Below are 16,908 nucleotides of genomic sequence, written 5' to 3' on the forward strand. Positions count from 1 at the left end.
TAAATACAAGTTGAATAGTTGAATGTCTTGTCTTCGTTTTAAAGTTTGAATGGTGGCTCTATGTCAATGTATGTGGAAGTAGTAAGAGTTTAAAAATGAGTAAGTTGAATGAGAATTTGAAGGGTCTCCCCATTGAAATACATGGGAAATTTTTGTTGAATAAAGTTGAATAAAATTAAAAATATAAATGTTAAAAATGAGAAAAGTAGAAGCAGTCATGTCCAAAATAATAGGAATCTAATGGTGTTTGAATGGTTTTTCTAAGTTGAACGGTTTTGAAGGAGTAGGCTTTCAAAAAACGTACGGAATAAGAAAATATAATAATAAAGATTAGAAGAACAATACTGTGAATGCTTTTCAAGCATTCACACTAATAAAATAGAATAATAATAAAGACTAGAAAGTGCATTTTCTGAAGAAACTGCAGTGTGAATGCTTGAATCTGAATGTATGCACTGAAATGAATTAATTGCTGAATTTTGAGTTAAAAATATTGAATGAGATTAAAAAAAAACAAAAAAAAAAACGAATTTAACCTGAAAACAAAGGTGCTGAACTGCTAAAAGCTGAAGGTTACACAGAAGAAGGAGTTGGAAAAAAGCTGAAAATGTTTTAAATGTAAATTAGAAAACCCTAAGAAATGAGAAAAGAACATTTAGAGTCAGAAAACATCTGAATGAATATTAAAAGGTCATATTCTTTGAATCACTGAATGACTCAAATGTGATCCCTGCACTTTGATCCACACAGTTTAAAAAGTTTAAATGCCTGAGCTTTGAAAGATACGGTGTTGGAAAGAGAACAATAATGGCGACAATTTGAGGGTAAAATGATGGCTGTAACACTGTGGACACAGCAGCAGTTGAAAGAGAAGTGCTTAAGATGAATCTTGGTACAGTGGCAGGCAGAGCTCGTTAAGCAGGCAGGTGTGAGCCTGGTTGCTATAGTGACCGCACCCAATGGCTCCATACACACGTACACAGACATGCGCCTCACTTTTGCTGCTTAAAATGAACAGAAAAGTCAGGCCGAAACAAATCGTTCCCAAATGAAAAGTAAAAGTCGTATTGACAAAATTCTTTCACCGTGAGTGACAGCAATGTCTAGTCTACTGAATTCTCAGTTTTCATGCCTGTGGAGTTTATTATATGGACGTGGTGACAGTGTAAAGACACCATGCGGTTCTGATTTTCAAACGAACCTTCTGAGCCATTTTAACATTAGAGTCTATGGAAGAGTTGGAGGGAGGAGGCTGTGCATTGGTGACATTTACGAAAGAACCATAACACCTAGGACAATAGTAAACACATTGGATGAAAGAGGACAGCCATGGCTACGTTTTGAGGGTAAAATCATACCTGTAGAGCAAACGCTGCGGACACAGCAGCAGTTTTAAAAAAGATTTTAAGATTAATTTTTTTGCTCCTCTCACTCTAGCAGTTGAGCTGCCTCACTCTAGCCCCAACATTCCGTCCCATACACACCCATTATAAACTCTGAAACGGGTGAAAAAACATCATGAAACTTAAACTGGAACTGAAGAAAAAGTATAATAGATATTGAAAAGATAAATACAAGTTGAATAGTTGAATGTCTTGTCTTCGTTTTAAAGTTTGAATGGTGGCTCTATGTCAATGTATGTGGAAGTAGTAAGAGTTTAAAAATGAGTAAGTTGAATGAGAATTTGAAGGGTGTCCCCATTGAAATACATGGGAAATTTTTGTTGAATAAAGTTGAATAAAATTAAAAATATAAATGTTAAAAATGAGAAAATTAGAAGCAGTCATGTCCAAAATAATAGGAATCTAACGATGTTTGAATGGTTTTTCTAAGTTGAACGGTTTTGAAGGAGTAGGCTTTGAAAAAACGTACGGAAAAATAAAATATAATAATAACTAGAAAGTGCATTTTCTGAAGAAACTGCAGTGTGAATGCTTGAATCTGAATGTATGCACTGAAATGAATTAATTGCTGAATTTTGAGTTAAAAATATTGAATGAGATTAAAAAAATACAAAAAAAAAAAACGAATTTAACCTGAAAACAAAGGTGCTGAACTGCTAAAAGCTGAAGGTTACACAGAAGAAGAAGTTGGAAAAAAACTGAAAATGTTTTAAATGTAAATTAGAAAACCCTAAGAAATGAGAAAAGAACATTTAGAGTCAGAAAACATCTGAATGAATATTAAAAGGTCATATTCTTTGAATCACTGAATGACTCAAATGTGATCCCTCCACTTTGATCCACACAGTTTAAAAAGTTTAAATGCCTGAGCTTTGAAAGATACAGTGTTGGAAAGAGAACAATAATGGCGACAATTTGAGGGTAAAATGATGGCTGTAACACTGTGGACACAGCAGCAGTTGAAAGAGAAGTGCTTAAGATGAATCTTGGTACAGTGGCAGGCAGAGCTCGTTAAGCAGGCAGGTGTGAGCCTGGTTGCTATAGTGACGGCACCCAATGGCTCCATACACACGTACACAGACATGCGCCTCACTTTTGCTGCTTAAAATGAACAGAAAAGTCAGGCCGAAACAAATCGTTCCCAAATGAAAAGTAAAAGTCGTATTGACAAAATTCTTTCACCGTGAGCGACAGCAGCTTCTAGTCTACTGAATTCTCAGTTTTCATGCCTGTGGAGTTTATTATATGGACGTGGTGACAGTGGAAAGACACCATGCTCTTCTGATTTTCAAAAGAACCTTCTGAGCCATTTTAACATTAGAGTCTATGGAAGAGTTGGAGGGAGGAGGCTGTGCATTGGTGACATTTATGAAAGAACCATAACACCTAGGACAATAGTAAACACATTGGATGAAAGAGGACAGCGATGGCTACGTTTTGAGGGTAAAATGGTGGCTGTAGAGCAAACGCTGTGGACACAGCAGCAGTTTTAAAAAATATTTTAAGATTAATTTTTTTGCTCCTCTCACTCTAGCAGTTGAGCTCTCTCACTCTAGCCCCAACATTCCGTCCCATACACACCCATTATAAACTCTGAAACGGGTGAAAAAACATCATGAAACTTAAACTGGAACTGAAGAAAAAGTATAATAGATATTGAAAAGATAAATACAAGTTGAATAGTTGAATGTCTTGTCTTCGTTTTAAAGTTTGAATGGTGGCTCTATGTCAATGTATGTGGAAGTAGTAAGAGTTTAAAAATGAGTAAGTTGAATGAGGATTTGAAGGGTCTCCCCATTGAAATACATTATAAATTTTTGTTGAATAAAGTTGAATAAAATTAAAAATATAAATGTTAAAAATATGAAAAATAGAAGCAGTGTTGTCCAAAAGAATAGGAATCTAACGGTGTTTGAATGGTTTTTCTAAGTTGAACGGTTTTGAAGGAGTAGGATTACAAAAAACGTACGGAATAGATAAAATATAATAATAACTAGAAAGTGCATTTTCTGAAGAAACTGCAGTGTGAATGCTTGAATCTGAATGTATGGACTGAAATGAATTAATTGCTGAATTTTGAGTTAAAAATTTTGAATGAGATAAAAAAAAAAAAAAAAACAACCTGAATTTAACCTGAAAACAACAGTGCTGAACTTCTAAAAGCTGAAGGTTACACAGAAGAAGAAGTTGGAAAAAAGCTGAAAATGTTTTAATTGTAAATTAGAAAAACCTAAGAAATGAGAAAAGAACATTTAGAGTCAGAAAACATCTGAATGAATATTAAAAGGTCATATTCTTTGAATCACTGAATGACTAAAATGTGATCCCTCCACTTGGACCCACACAGTTTAAAAAGTTTACATCTCTGAGCTTTGAAAGACAAGATGTTGGAAAAAGAACAACGATGGCGACGTTTTGAGGGTAAAATGATGGCTTTAACACTGTGGACACAGCAGCAGTTGAAAGAGAAGTGTTTAAGATGAATCTTGGCAGAGAGAGAGAGAGAGCTCGTTAAGCAGGCAGGTGTGAGCCTGGTTGCTATAGTGACCGCACCCAATGGCTCCATACACACGTACACAGACATGCGCCTCACTTTTGCTGCTTAAAATGAACAGAAAAGTCAGCCCTAAACAAATCGCTCCCAAATGAAAAGTAAAAGTCGTATTGACAAAATTCTTTCACCGTGAGCGACAGCAGCTTCTAGTCTACCTAATTCTCAGTTTTCATGTCTGTGGAGTTTATTATATGGACGTGGTGACAGTGGAAAGACACCATGCTCTTCTGATTTTCAAACGAACCTTCTGAGCCATTTTAACATTAGAGTCTATGGAAGAGTTGGAGGGAGGAGGCTGTGCATTGGTGACATTTACGAAAGAACCATAACACCTAGGACAATAGTAAACACATTGGATGAAAGAGGACAGCGATGGCTACGTTTTGAGGGTAAAATCATACCTGTAGAGCAAACGCTGCGGACACAGCAGCAGTTTTAAAAAAGATTTTAAGATTAATTTTTTTGCTCCTCTCACTCTAGCAGTTGAGCTGCCTCACTCTAGCCCCAACATTCCGTCCCATACACACCCATTATAAACTCTGAAACGGGTGAAAAAACATCATGAAACTTAAACTGGAACTGAAGAAAAAGTATAATAGATATTGAAAAGATAAATACAAGTTGAATAGTTGAATGTCTTGTCTTCGTTTTAAAGTTTGAATGGTGGCTCTATGTCAATGTATGTGGAAGTAGTAAGAGTTTAAAAATGAGTAAATTGAATGAGAATTTGAAGGGTCTCCCCATTGAAATACATGGGAAATTTTTGTTGAATAAAGTTGAATAAAATTAAAAATATAAATGTTAAAAATGAGAAAAATAGAAGCAGTCATGTCCAAAATAATAGGAATCTAATGGTGTTTGAATGGTTTTTCTAAGTTGAACGGTTTTGAAGGAGTAGGATTACAAAAAACGTACGGAATAGATAAAATATAATAACTAGAAAGTGCATTTTCTGAAGAAACTGCAGTGTGAATGCTTGAATCTGAATGTATGCATTGAAATGAAATAATTACTGAATTTAAGTTAAAAATTTTGAATGAGATAAAAAAAAAAAACCCGAATTTAACCTGAAAACAAAAGTGCTGAACTGCTAAAAGCTGAAGGTTACACAGAAGAAGAAGTTGGAAAAAAGCTGAAAATGTTTTAATTGTAAATTAGAAAAACCTAAGAAATGAGAAAAGAACATTTAGAGTCAGAAAACATCTGAAAGAATATTAAAAGGTCATATTCTTTGAATCACTGAATGACTAAAATGTGATTCCTCCACTTGGACCCACACAGTTTAAAAAGTTTACATCTCTGAGCTTTGAAAGACAAGATGTTGGAAAAAGAACAACGATGGTGACGTTTTGAGGGTAAAATGATGGCTTTAACACTGTGGACACAGCAGCAGTTGAAAGAGAAGTGTTTAAGATTAATTTTGGCAGAGTGGCAGGCAGAGCTCGTTAAGCAGGCAGGTGTGAGCCTGGTTGCTATAGTGACCGCACCCAATGGCTCCATACACACGGACACAGACATGCACCTCACTTTTGCTGCTTAAAATGAACAGAAAAGTCAGGCCGAAACAAATCGTTCCCAAATGAAAAGTAAAAGTCGTATTGACAAAATTCTTTCACTGTGAGTGACAGCAATGTCTAGTCTACCAAATTCTCAGTTTTCATGTCTGTGGAGTTTATTATATGGACGTGGTGACAGTGGAAAGACACCATGCTCTTCTGATTTTCAAACGAACCTTCTGAGCCATTTTAACATTAGAGTCTATGGAAGAGTTGGAGGGAGGAGGCTGTGCATTGGTGACATTTATGAAAGAACCATAACACCTAGTACAATAGTAAACACATTGGATGAAAGAGGACAGCCATGGCTACGTTTTGAGGGTAAAATCATACCTGTAGAGCAAACGCTGCGGACACAGCAGCAGTTTTAAAAAAGATTTTAAGATTATTTTTTTTGCTCCTCTCACTCTAGCAGTTGAGCTGCCTCACTCTAGCCCCAACATTCCGTCCCATACACACCCATTATAAACTCTGAAACGGGTGAAAAAACATCATGAAACTTAAACTGGAACTGAAGAAAAAGTATAATAGATATTGAAAAGATAAATGCAAGTTGAATAGTTGAATGTCTTGTCTTCGTTTTAAAGTTTGAATGGTGGCTCTATGTCAATGTATGTGGAAGTAGTAAGAGTTTAAAAATGAGTAAGTTGAATGAGGATTTGAAGGGTCTCCCCATTGAAATACATTATAAATTTTTGTTGAATAAAGTTGAATAAAATTAAAAATATAAATGTTAAAAATATGAAAAATGGAAGCAGTGTTGTCCAAAAGAATAGGAATCTAACGGTGTTGGAATGGTTTTTCTAAGTTGAACGGTTTTGAAGGAGTAGGATTACAAAAAACGTACGGAATACAGAATAAAATATAATAATAATAATAATAATAATAAAGATTAGAAGAACAATACTGTGAATGCTTTTCAAGCATTCACACTAATAATAAAGATTAGAAGAACAATACTGTGAATGCTTTTCAAGCATTCACACTAACTAGAAAGTGCATTTTCTGAAGAAACTGCAGTGTGAATGCTTGAATCTGAATGTATGCACTGAAATGAATTAATTACTGAATTTAAGTTAAAAATCTTGAATGAGATTAAAAAAAAACCCCGAATTTAACCTGAAAACAAAAGTGCTGAACTGCTAAAAGCTGAAGGTTACACAGAAGAAGAAGTTGGAAAAAAGCTGAAAATGTTTTAATTGTAAATTAGAAAAACCTAAGAAATGAGAAAACAACATTTAGAGTCAGAAAACATCTGAAAGAATATTAAAAGGTCATATTCTTTGAATCACTGAATGACTAAAATGTGATCCCTCCACTTGGACCCACACAGTTTAAAAAGTTTACATCTCTGAGCTTTGAAAGACAAGATGTTGGAAAAAGAACAACGATGGCGACGTTTTGAGGGTAAAATGATGGCTTTAACACTGTGGACACAGCAGCAGTTGAAAGAGAAGTGTTTAAGATTAATTTTGGCAGAGTGGCAGAGAGAGCTCGTTAAGCAGGCAGGTGTGAGCCTGGTTGCTATAGTGACCGCACCCAATGGCTCCATACACACGCACACAGACATGCACCTCACTTTTGCTGCTTAAAATGAACAGAAAAGTCAGGCCGAAACAAATCGTTCCCAAATGAAAAGTAAAAGTCGTATTGACAAAATTCTTTCACTGTGAGCGACAGCAATGTCTAGTCTACCAAATTCTCAGTTTTCATGCCTGTGGAGCTTATTATATGGACGTGGTGACAGTGGAAAGACACCATGCTCTTCTGATTTTCAAACGAACCTTCTGAGCCATTTTAACATTAGAGTCTATGGAAGAGTTGGAGGGAGGAGGCTGTGCATTGGTGACATTTATGAAAGAACCATAACACCTAGTACAATAGTAAACACATTGGATGAAAGAGGACAGCGATGGCTACGTTTTGAGGGTAAAATCATACCTGTAGAGCAAGCGCTGCGGACACAGCAGCAGTTTTAAAAAAGATTTTAAGATTAATTTTTTTGCTCCTCTCACTCTAGCAGTTGAGCTGCCTCACTCTAGCCCCAACATTCCGTCCCATACACACCCATTATAAACTCTGAAACGGGTGAAAAAACATCATGAAACTTAAACTGGAACTGAAGAAAAAGTATAATAGATATTGAAAAGATAAATACAAGTTGAATAGTTGAATGTCTTGTCTTCGTTTTAAAGTTTGAATGGTGGCTCTATGTCAATGTATGTGGAAGTAGTAAGAGTTTAAAAATGAGTAAGTTGAATGAGAATTTGAAGGGTCTCCCCATTGAAATACATGGGAAATTTTTGTTGAATAAAGTTGAATAAAATTAAAAATATAAATGTTAAAAATGAGAAAAATAGAAGCAGTCATGTCCAAAATAATAGGAATCTAACGATGTTTGAATGGTTTTTCTAAGTTGAACGGTTTTGAAGCAGTAGGCTTTCAAAAAACGTACGGAATAAGAAAATATAATAACTAGAAAGTGCATTTTCTGAAGAAACTGCAGTGTGAATGCTTGAATCTGAATGTATGCACTGAAATGAATTAATTGCTGAATTTTGAGTTAAAAATATTGAATGAGATTAAAAAAAAACAAAAAAAAAAAACGAATTTAACCTGAAAACAAAGGTGCTGAACTGCTAAAAGCTGAAGGTTACACAGAAGAAGGAGTTGGAAAAAAACTGAAAATGTTTTAAATGTAAATTAGAAAACCCTAAGAAATGAGAAAAGAACATTTAGAGTCAGAAAACATCTGAATGAATATTAAAAGGTCATATTCTTTGAATCACTGAATGACTCAAATGTGATCCCTCCACTTTGATCCACACAGTTTAAAAAGTTTAAATGCCTGAGCTTTGAAAGATACGGTGTTGGAAAGAGAACAATAATGGCGACAATTTGAGGGTAAAATGATGGCTTTAACACTGTGGACACAGCAGCAGTTGAAAGAGAAGTGCTTAAGATGAATCTTGGTACAGTGGCAGGCAGAGCTCGTTAAGCAGGCAGGTGTGAGCCTGGTTGCTATAGTGACCGCACCCAATGGCTCCATACACACGTACACAGACATGCGCCTCACTTTTGCTGCTTAAAATGAACAGAAAAGTCAGGCCGAAACAAATCGTTCCCAAATGAAAAGTAAAAGTCGTATTGACAAAATTCTTTCACCGTGAGCGACAGCAATGTCTAGTCTACTGAATTCTCAGTTTTCATGCCTGTGGAGTTTATTATATGGACGTGGTGACAGTGGAAAGATACCATGCTCTTCTGATTTTCAAACGAACCTTCTGAGCCATTTTAACATTAGAGTCTATGGAAGAGTTGGAAGGAGGAGGCTGTGCATTGGTGACATTTATGAAAGAACCGTAACACCTAGGACAATAGTAAACACATTGGATGAAAGAGGACAGCCATGGCTACGTTTTGAGGGTAAAATCATACCTGTAGAGCAAACGCTGCGGACACAGCAGCAGTTTTAAAAAAGATTTTAAGATTAATTTTTTTGCTCCTCTCACTCTAGCAGTTGAGCTGTCTCACTCTAGCCCCAACATTCCGTCCCATACACACCCATTATAAACTCTGAAACGGGTGAAAAAACATCATGAAACTTAAACTGGAACTGAAGAAAAAGTATAATAGATATTGAAAAGATAAATACAAGTTGAATAGTTGAATGTCTTGTCTTCGTTTTAAAGTTTGAATGGTGGCTCTATGTCAACGTATGTGGAAGTAGTAAGAGTTTAAAAATGAGTAAGTTGAATGAGAATTTGAAGGGTCTCCCCATTGAAATACATTATAAATTTTTGTTGAATAAATTTGAATAAAATTAAAAATATAAATGTTAAAAATGAGAAAAGTAGAAGCATTCATGTCCAAAAGAATAGGAATCTAACGGTGTTTGAATGGTTTTTCTAAGTTGAGCGGTTTTGAAGGAGTGAGATGCCAAAAAACGTACGGAATATATAATAATAATAATAATAATAATAATAAAGATTCGAATAACAATACTGTGAATGCTTTTCAAGCATTCACACTAATAACTAGAAAGTGCATTTTCTGAAGAAACTGCAGTGTGAATGCTTGAATCTGAATGTATGCACTGAAATGAATTAATTGCTGAGTTTTGAGTTAAAAATATTGAATGAGATTAAAAAAAAAACAAAAAAACAAACGAATTTAACCTGAAAACAAAGGTGCTGAACTGCTAAAAGCTGAAGGTTACACAGAAGAAGGAGTTGGAAAAAAACTGAAAATGTTTTAAATGTAAATTAGAAAACCCTAAGAAATGAGAAAAGAACATTTAGAGTCAGAAAACATCTGAATGAATATTAAAAGGTCATATTCTTTGAATCACTGAATGACTAAAATGTGATCCCTCCACTTTGATCCACACAGTTTAAAAAGTTTAAATGCCTGAGCTTTGAAAGATACGGTGTTGGAAAGAGAACAATAATGGCGACAATTTGAGGGTAAAATGATGGCTGTAACACTGTGGACACAGCAGCAGTTGAAAGAGAAGTGCTTAAGATGAATCTTGGCAGAGTGGCAGAGAGAGCTCGTTAAGCAGGCAGGTGTGAGCCTGGTTGCTATAGTGACCGCACCCAATGGCTCCATACACACGTACACAGACATGCGCCTCACTTTTGCTGCTTAAAATGAACAGAAAAGTCAGGCCGAAACAAATCGTTCCCAAATGAAAAGTAAAAGTCGTATTGACGAAATTCTTTCACCGTGAGCGACAGCAATGTCTAGTCTACCTAATTCTCAGTTTTCATGCCTGTGGAGCTTATTATATGGACGTGGTGACAGTGGAAAGACACCATGCTCTTCTGATTTTCAAACGAACCTTCTGAGCCATTTTAACATTAGAGTCTATGGAAGAGTTGGAGGGAGGAGGCTGTGCATTGGTGACATTTATGAAAGAACCATAACACCTAGGACAATAGTAAACACATTGGATGAAAGAGGACAGCGATGGCTACGTTTTGAGGGTAAAATCATACCTGTAGAGCAAACGCTGCGGACACAGCAGCAGTTTTAAAAAAGATTTTAAGATTAATTTTTTTGCTCCTCTCACTCTAGCAGTTGAGCTGCCTCACTCTAGCCCCAACATTCCGTCCCATACACACCCATTATAAACTCTGAAACGGGTGAAAAAACATCATGAAACTTAAACTGGAACTGAAGAAAAAGTATAATAGATATTGAAAAGATAAATACAAGTTGAATAGTTGAATATCTTGTCTTCGTTTTAAAGTTTGAATGGTGGCTCTATGTCAATGTATGTGGAAGTAGTAAGAGTTTAAAAATGAGTAAGTTGAATGAGAATTTGAAGGGTCTCCCCATTGAAATACATTATAAATTTTTGTTGAATAAAGTTGAATAAAATTAAAAATATAAATGTTAAAAATGAGAAAATTAGAAGCAGTCATGTCCAAAATAATAGGAATCTAACGATGTTTGAATGGTTTTTCTAAGTTGAACGGTTTTGAAGGAGTAGGCTTTGAAAAAACGTACGGAAAAATAAAATATAATAATAATAATAATAATAATAAAGATTAGAAGAACAATACTGTGAATGCTTTTCAAGCATTCACACTAATAAAGATTAGAAGAACAATACTGTGAATGCTTTTCAAGCATTCACACTAATAATAAAGATTCGAATAACAATACTGTGAATGCTTTTCAAGCATTCACACTAACTAGAAAGTGCATTTTCTGAAGAAACTGCAGTGTGAATGCTTGAATCTGAATGTATGCACTGAAATGAATTAATTACTGAATTTAAGTTAAAAATCTTGAATGAGATAAAAAAAAAAAAAACCCGAATTTAACCTGAAAACAAAAGTGCTGAACTGCTAAAAGCTGAAGGTTACACAGAAGAAGAAGTTGGAAAAAAGCTGAAAATGTTTTAATTGTAAATTAGAAAAACCTAAGAAATGAGAAAAGAACATTTAGAGTCAGAAAACATCTGAATGAATATTAAAAGGTCATATTCTTTGAATCACTGAATGACTAAAATGTGATCCCTCCACTTTGATCCACACAGTTTAAAAAGTTTAAATGCCTGAGCTTTGAAAGATACGGTGTTGGAAAGAGAACAATAATGGCGACAATTTGAGGGTAAAATGATGGCTGTAACACTGTGGACACAGCAGCAGTTGAAAGAGAAGTGCTTAAGATGAATCTTGGTACAGTGGCAGGCAGAGCTCGTTAAGCAGGCAGGTGTGAGCCTGGTTGCTATAGTGACCGCACCCAATGGCTCCATACACACGTACACAGACATGCGCCTCACTTTTGCTGCTTAAAATTAACAGAAAAGTCAGGCCGAAACAAATCGCTCCCAAATGAAAAGTAAAAGTCGTATTGACAAAATTCTTTCACCGTGAGCGACAGCAATGTCTAGTCTACCTAATTCTCAGTTTTCATGCCTGTGGAGCTTATTATATGGACGTGGTGACAGTGGAAAGACACCATGCTCTTCTGATTTTCAAACGAACCTTCTGAGCCATTTTAACATTAGAGTCTATGGAAGAGTTGGAGGGAGGAGGCTGTGCATTGGTGACATTTATGAAAGAACCATAACACCTAGTACAATAGTAAACACATTGGATGAAAGAGGACAGCCATGGCTACGTTTTGAGGGTAAAATCATACCTGTAGAGCAAACGCTGCGGACACAGCAGCAGTTTTAAAAAAGATTTTAAGATTAATTTTTTTGCTCCTCTCACTCTAGCAGTTGAGCTGCCTCACTCTAGCCCCAACATTCCGTCCCATACACACCCATTATAAACTCTGAAACGGGTGAAAAAACATCATGAAACTTAAACTGGAACTGAAGAAAAAGTATAATAGATATTGAAAAGATAAATACAAGTTGAATAGTTGAATGTCTTGTCTTCGTTTTAAAGTTTGAATGGTGGCTCTATGTCAATGTATGTGGAAGTAGTAAGAGTTTAAAAATGAGTAAGTTGAATGAGGATTTGAAGGGTCTCCCCATTGAAATACATTATAAATTTTTGTTGAATAAAGTTGAATAAAATTAAAAATATAAATGTTAAAAATATGAAAAATAGAAGCAGTGTTGTCCAAAAGAATAGGAATCTAACGGTGTTTGAATGGTTTTTCTAAGTTGAACGGTTTTGAAGGAGTAGGATTACAAAAAACGTACGGAATACAGAATAAAATATAACTAGAAAAATTTGCATTTCCTGCGAAAATGCAGTGTGGATGCTTAAAGCTGAAGCTGTATGCAAAAAGTAGCTGAAAAAGCTGAAAAGTTGCAGAAATTGTAAAAACTTTGCAGAAGCAAAAGAAGTTTGCTAAAATGGAATAACTTAGCAGAACTGCAATATCTTAGAGGAAACATAATACTTGGCAGAAATACAATAGCATAGCAGAATTTAGCAGAAATATTGTAACTTACCAGAAACATGATAACTTCTCAAAAATACAAGAATTTAGGAGAAATAGTATAAGATAACAGAAAGAATATATTTAGCCAAAAATACTTAAACATTACAGAAACACTATGATTTAGAAAAATAGTACAACAGAGCAGAAATATTGTGATTTACCAGAGACACTGTGATGAACTATGAATATTGTAATTTTAAATTGAGACTATGTTTTAGCACAAATATTATAATTTGGCAGAAATACTATAATTTAGCAGAAATACTATATTAAGCACAAATCCTATAAAAAGCAGAAATGGTATGATTAAGCACAAATACTACATTTAGTAGAAATACTTTGTTTTAGCACAAACCCCTTAAAAAGCAGAAATACTGTACTATGATTTAGTAGAAAAACTATAATTAATCAGAAATACTAAATTTAGCAGAAATACTATATTAAGCACAAATACTATGAAAAGCAGAAATAGTATATTAAGCACAAATCTTATAAAATAGCAGAAACAGTATGATTTAGCACAATAGTAATAAGTTAAACAGAAAAATTGGAAAAGCAAAATGGACAGCTGAAAAAATGCTGAACATGCTGAGGGTCCCTCAAATATACTTGTTAAATGACAAAAATCTGCAAAAAAATTTATTACAGCCACACAATCACAAATATGTACACATGAGGAAACACACATGCACAGAGAGACCCACACACAAGATCCAATTCAGTCAACCAGTCTAAATATATTGAATTTAAATCTTAGAATGAGATCATCCCATTAAAAGCCTTTCTCTCTCTCTCTCTCTCTCTCTGTCACACACACACACACACACACACACACACACACACACACACACACACACACACACACACACACACACACAGGGAGAGAGAAGTAAGTTTCTAGGTCAGCCTGGGAGCTGCTGAATTTGAATCCACCAATCAGAGAGGCTGTGTACTTTTTCCCGCCAAAACATGTGCCTCTTTTTACACACGCAGCACAGAGAGGCACAGGATTATTGCAGCCTATTTCTCATAGTGAGGACTCCCCTCAAACAAATGACCATAATTTCCAAACCGTAGGGGCTAGAGCAGTCATTCTTACACCGTTTTGTTCAGAAGAGATGGGGGAATCTTCCAGTGTTTACAATTTATCATTAAAATATGAATTATTAAAGATATTTGACTTGTAATGCACCATAACTGAGTAGAGCGAAGCAAAAACTGCCTTGACTTGCCCTCAAACAACGCTTTGTGACTTGAAATCTATTTGGAGTATCGATATCATTCTTTCACCGTAAGAGACAGCAGGCTTTGGTGAACAATCATGGAAATTTTCAGGTCTCTGTGGAAATCCAACAAAAAGTTATGACGAGAGAAAAAAGTGGTTAATTTCCACAGTTTGAAATCTGAAGAAATCTGAGCGAAGGACGAATTTCCTACCCTCAAACAAGTCCAACTCATTTCAGAACGGTAATAGGTGAGAAAGAAATTCTTGAATTGTGAGCGTCAGGGGTGTCTGAAGATATTCGGGGACAAGCCTCATGTCTTAACTTTGCTTCGTTAAGGAGATATGACGATTCGAATATGCCTCTCATTACAGAAATCCAGCGGTGATTTTGAACAAGCTCTCCATTCACTTTATATGGAGAGTTTTCTGACCTTGTGTTAGTCTGAGGAGATTTGCAAAAATTCTATAAATCCCACAACAATGATGGTGACATTTTCTGAAAGCCAGCAAAAATACCTACGTTTTGATGTATAATTTGTGGAAGTTGAGTGAAAATTGAGCAAGTAGCAGGAAGTTGTTCGGACATGAAGTGAAAATTGCAAAACCTTCAGTGGCACACTGGAAGCCAAGAGCATAGCAACCATAACAACACATGTATTTTGTGAAAAATCACAATTTTGCAACTCAAAACTTTAAGAGGCATAAAAGTAAAACAGTAGAAGATTTGAAAAAGCTGAATCATACCTGAATAGCCCAATAATTTGTGAACATTTTAAAATTTGAATGGTTGTTCTAGGTGAAAATATGAGGAAGTAGTTAAGTTTCAAAAACAGGCAAAATTTAGCAGAATTGCAGAAGTTTCCCATTCATTTCAATGGGACAAATTAAAGGAAAAAAGCTTAATATTTTAAAAAGTATAATAGTTAAAAATAGCAAAAATCGTAGCAGGAATTAGCAAAAATAGCTGAATAGTTTAAAGTTTGAACGGTGAAAATAGCACAAAAATTGTGGAAGTAGTTAAACGGCGAAAAGTGTACGGAAGCAACTAGAATAATAATAAAGAATAAAGAGAAACAGGAACTCAATAGTGTGGATGCTTAAAGCATCCACACAATAATAATAATAAAGATTAGAATAACAATACTGTGAATGCTTTTCAAGCATTCACACTAATAACTAGAAAGTGCATTTTCTGAAGAAACTGCAGTGTGAATGCTTGAATCTGAATGTATGCATTGAAATGAAATAATTACTGAATTTAAGTTAAAAATTTTGAATGAGATAAAAAAAAAACCCCGAATTTAACCTGAAAACAAAAGTGCTGAACTGCTAAAAGCTGAAGGTTACACAGAAGAAGAAGTTGGAAAAAAGCTGAAAATGCTTTAATTGTAAATTAGAAAAACCTAAGAAATGAGAAAAGAACATTTAGAGTCAGAAAACATCTGAAAGAATATTAAAAGGTCATATTCTTTGAATCACTGAATGACTAAAATGTGATCCCTCCACTTGGACCCACACAGTTTAAAAAGTTTACATCTCTGAGCTTTGAAAGACAAGATGTTGGAAAAAGAACAACGATGGCGACGTTTTGAGGGTAAAATGATGGCTGTAACACTGTGGACACAGCAGCAGTTGAAAGAGAAGTGTTTCAGATGAATCTTGGTACAGTGGCAGGCAGAGCTCGTTAAGCAGGCAGGTGTGAGCCTGGTTGCTATAGTGACCGCACCCAATGGCTCCATACACACGTACACAGACATGCACCTCACTTTTGCTGCTTAAAATGAACAGAAAAGTCAGGCCGAAACAAATCGTTCCCAAATGAAAAGTAAAAGTCGTATTGACAAAATTCTTTCACTGTGAGCGACAGCAATGTCTAGTCTACCAAATTCTCAGTTTTCATGTCTGTGGGGTTTATTATATGGACGTGGTGACAGTGGAAAGACACCATGCTCTTCTGATTTTCAAACGAACCTTCTGAGCCATTTTAACATTAGAGTCTATGGAAGAGTTGGAGGGAGGAGGCTGTGCATTGGTGACATTTATGAAAGAACCATAACACCTAGTACAATAGTAAACACATTGGATGAAAGAGGACAGCCATGGCTACGTTTTGAGGGTAAAATCATACCTGTAGAGCAAACGCTGCGGACACAGCAGCAGTTTTAAAAAAGATTTTAAGATTAATTTTTTTGCTCCTCTCACTCTAGCAGTTGAGCTGCCTCACTCTAGCCCCAACATTCCGTCCCATACACACCCATTATAAACTCTGAAACGGGTGAAAAAACATCATGAAACTTAAACTGGAACTGAAGAAAAAGTATAATAGATATTGAAAAGATAAATACAAGTTGAATAGTTGAATGTCTTGTCTTCGTTTTAAAGTTTGAATGGTGGCTCTATGTCAATGTATATGGAAGTAGTAAGAGTTTAAAAATGAGTAAGTTGAATGAGGATTTGAAGGGTCTCCCCATTGAAATACATTATAAATTTTTGTTGAAAAAAGTTGAATAAAATTAAAAATATAAATGTTAAAAATATGAAAAATAGAAGCAGTGTTGTTCAAAAGAATAGGAATCTAACGGTGTTTGAATGGTTTTTCTAAGTTGAACGGTTTTGAAGTTATAGGATTACAAAAAACGTACGGAAAAATAAAATATAATAATAACTAGAAAAATTTGCATTTCCTGCGAAAATGCAGTGTGGATGCTTAAAGCTGAAGCTGTATGCAAAAAGTAGCTGAAAAAGCTGAAAAGT

Source organism: Aulonocara sp. 'chitande type north' Nkhata Bay, linkage group LG10 (genome assembly GCF_057382095.1).
Source record: "Aulonocara sp. 'chitande type north' Nkhata Bay isolate Kocher_YH1m ecotype deep benthic linkage group LG10, A_spYH_male_GT1.1, whole genome shotgun sequence".
NCBI lineage: Eukaryota > Metazoa > Chordata > Actinopteri > Cichliformes > Cichlidae > Aulonocara > Aulonocara sp. 'chitande type north' Nkhata Bay.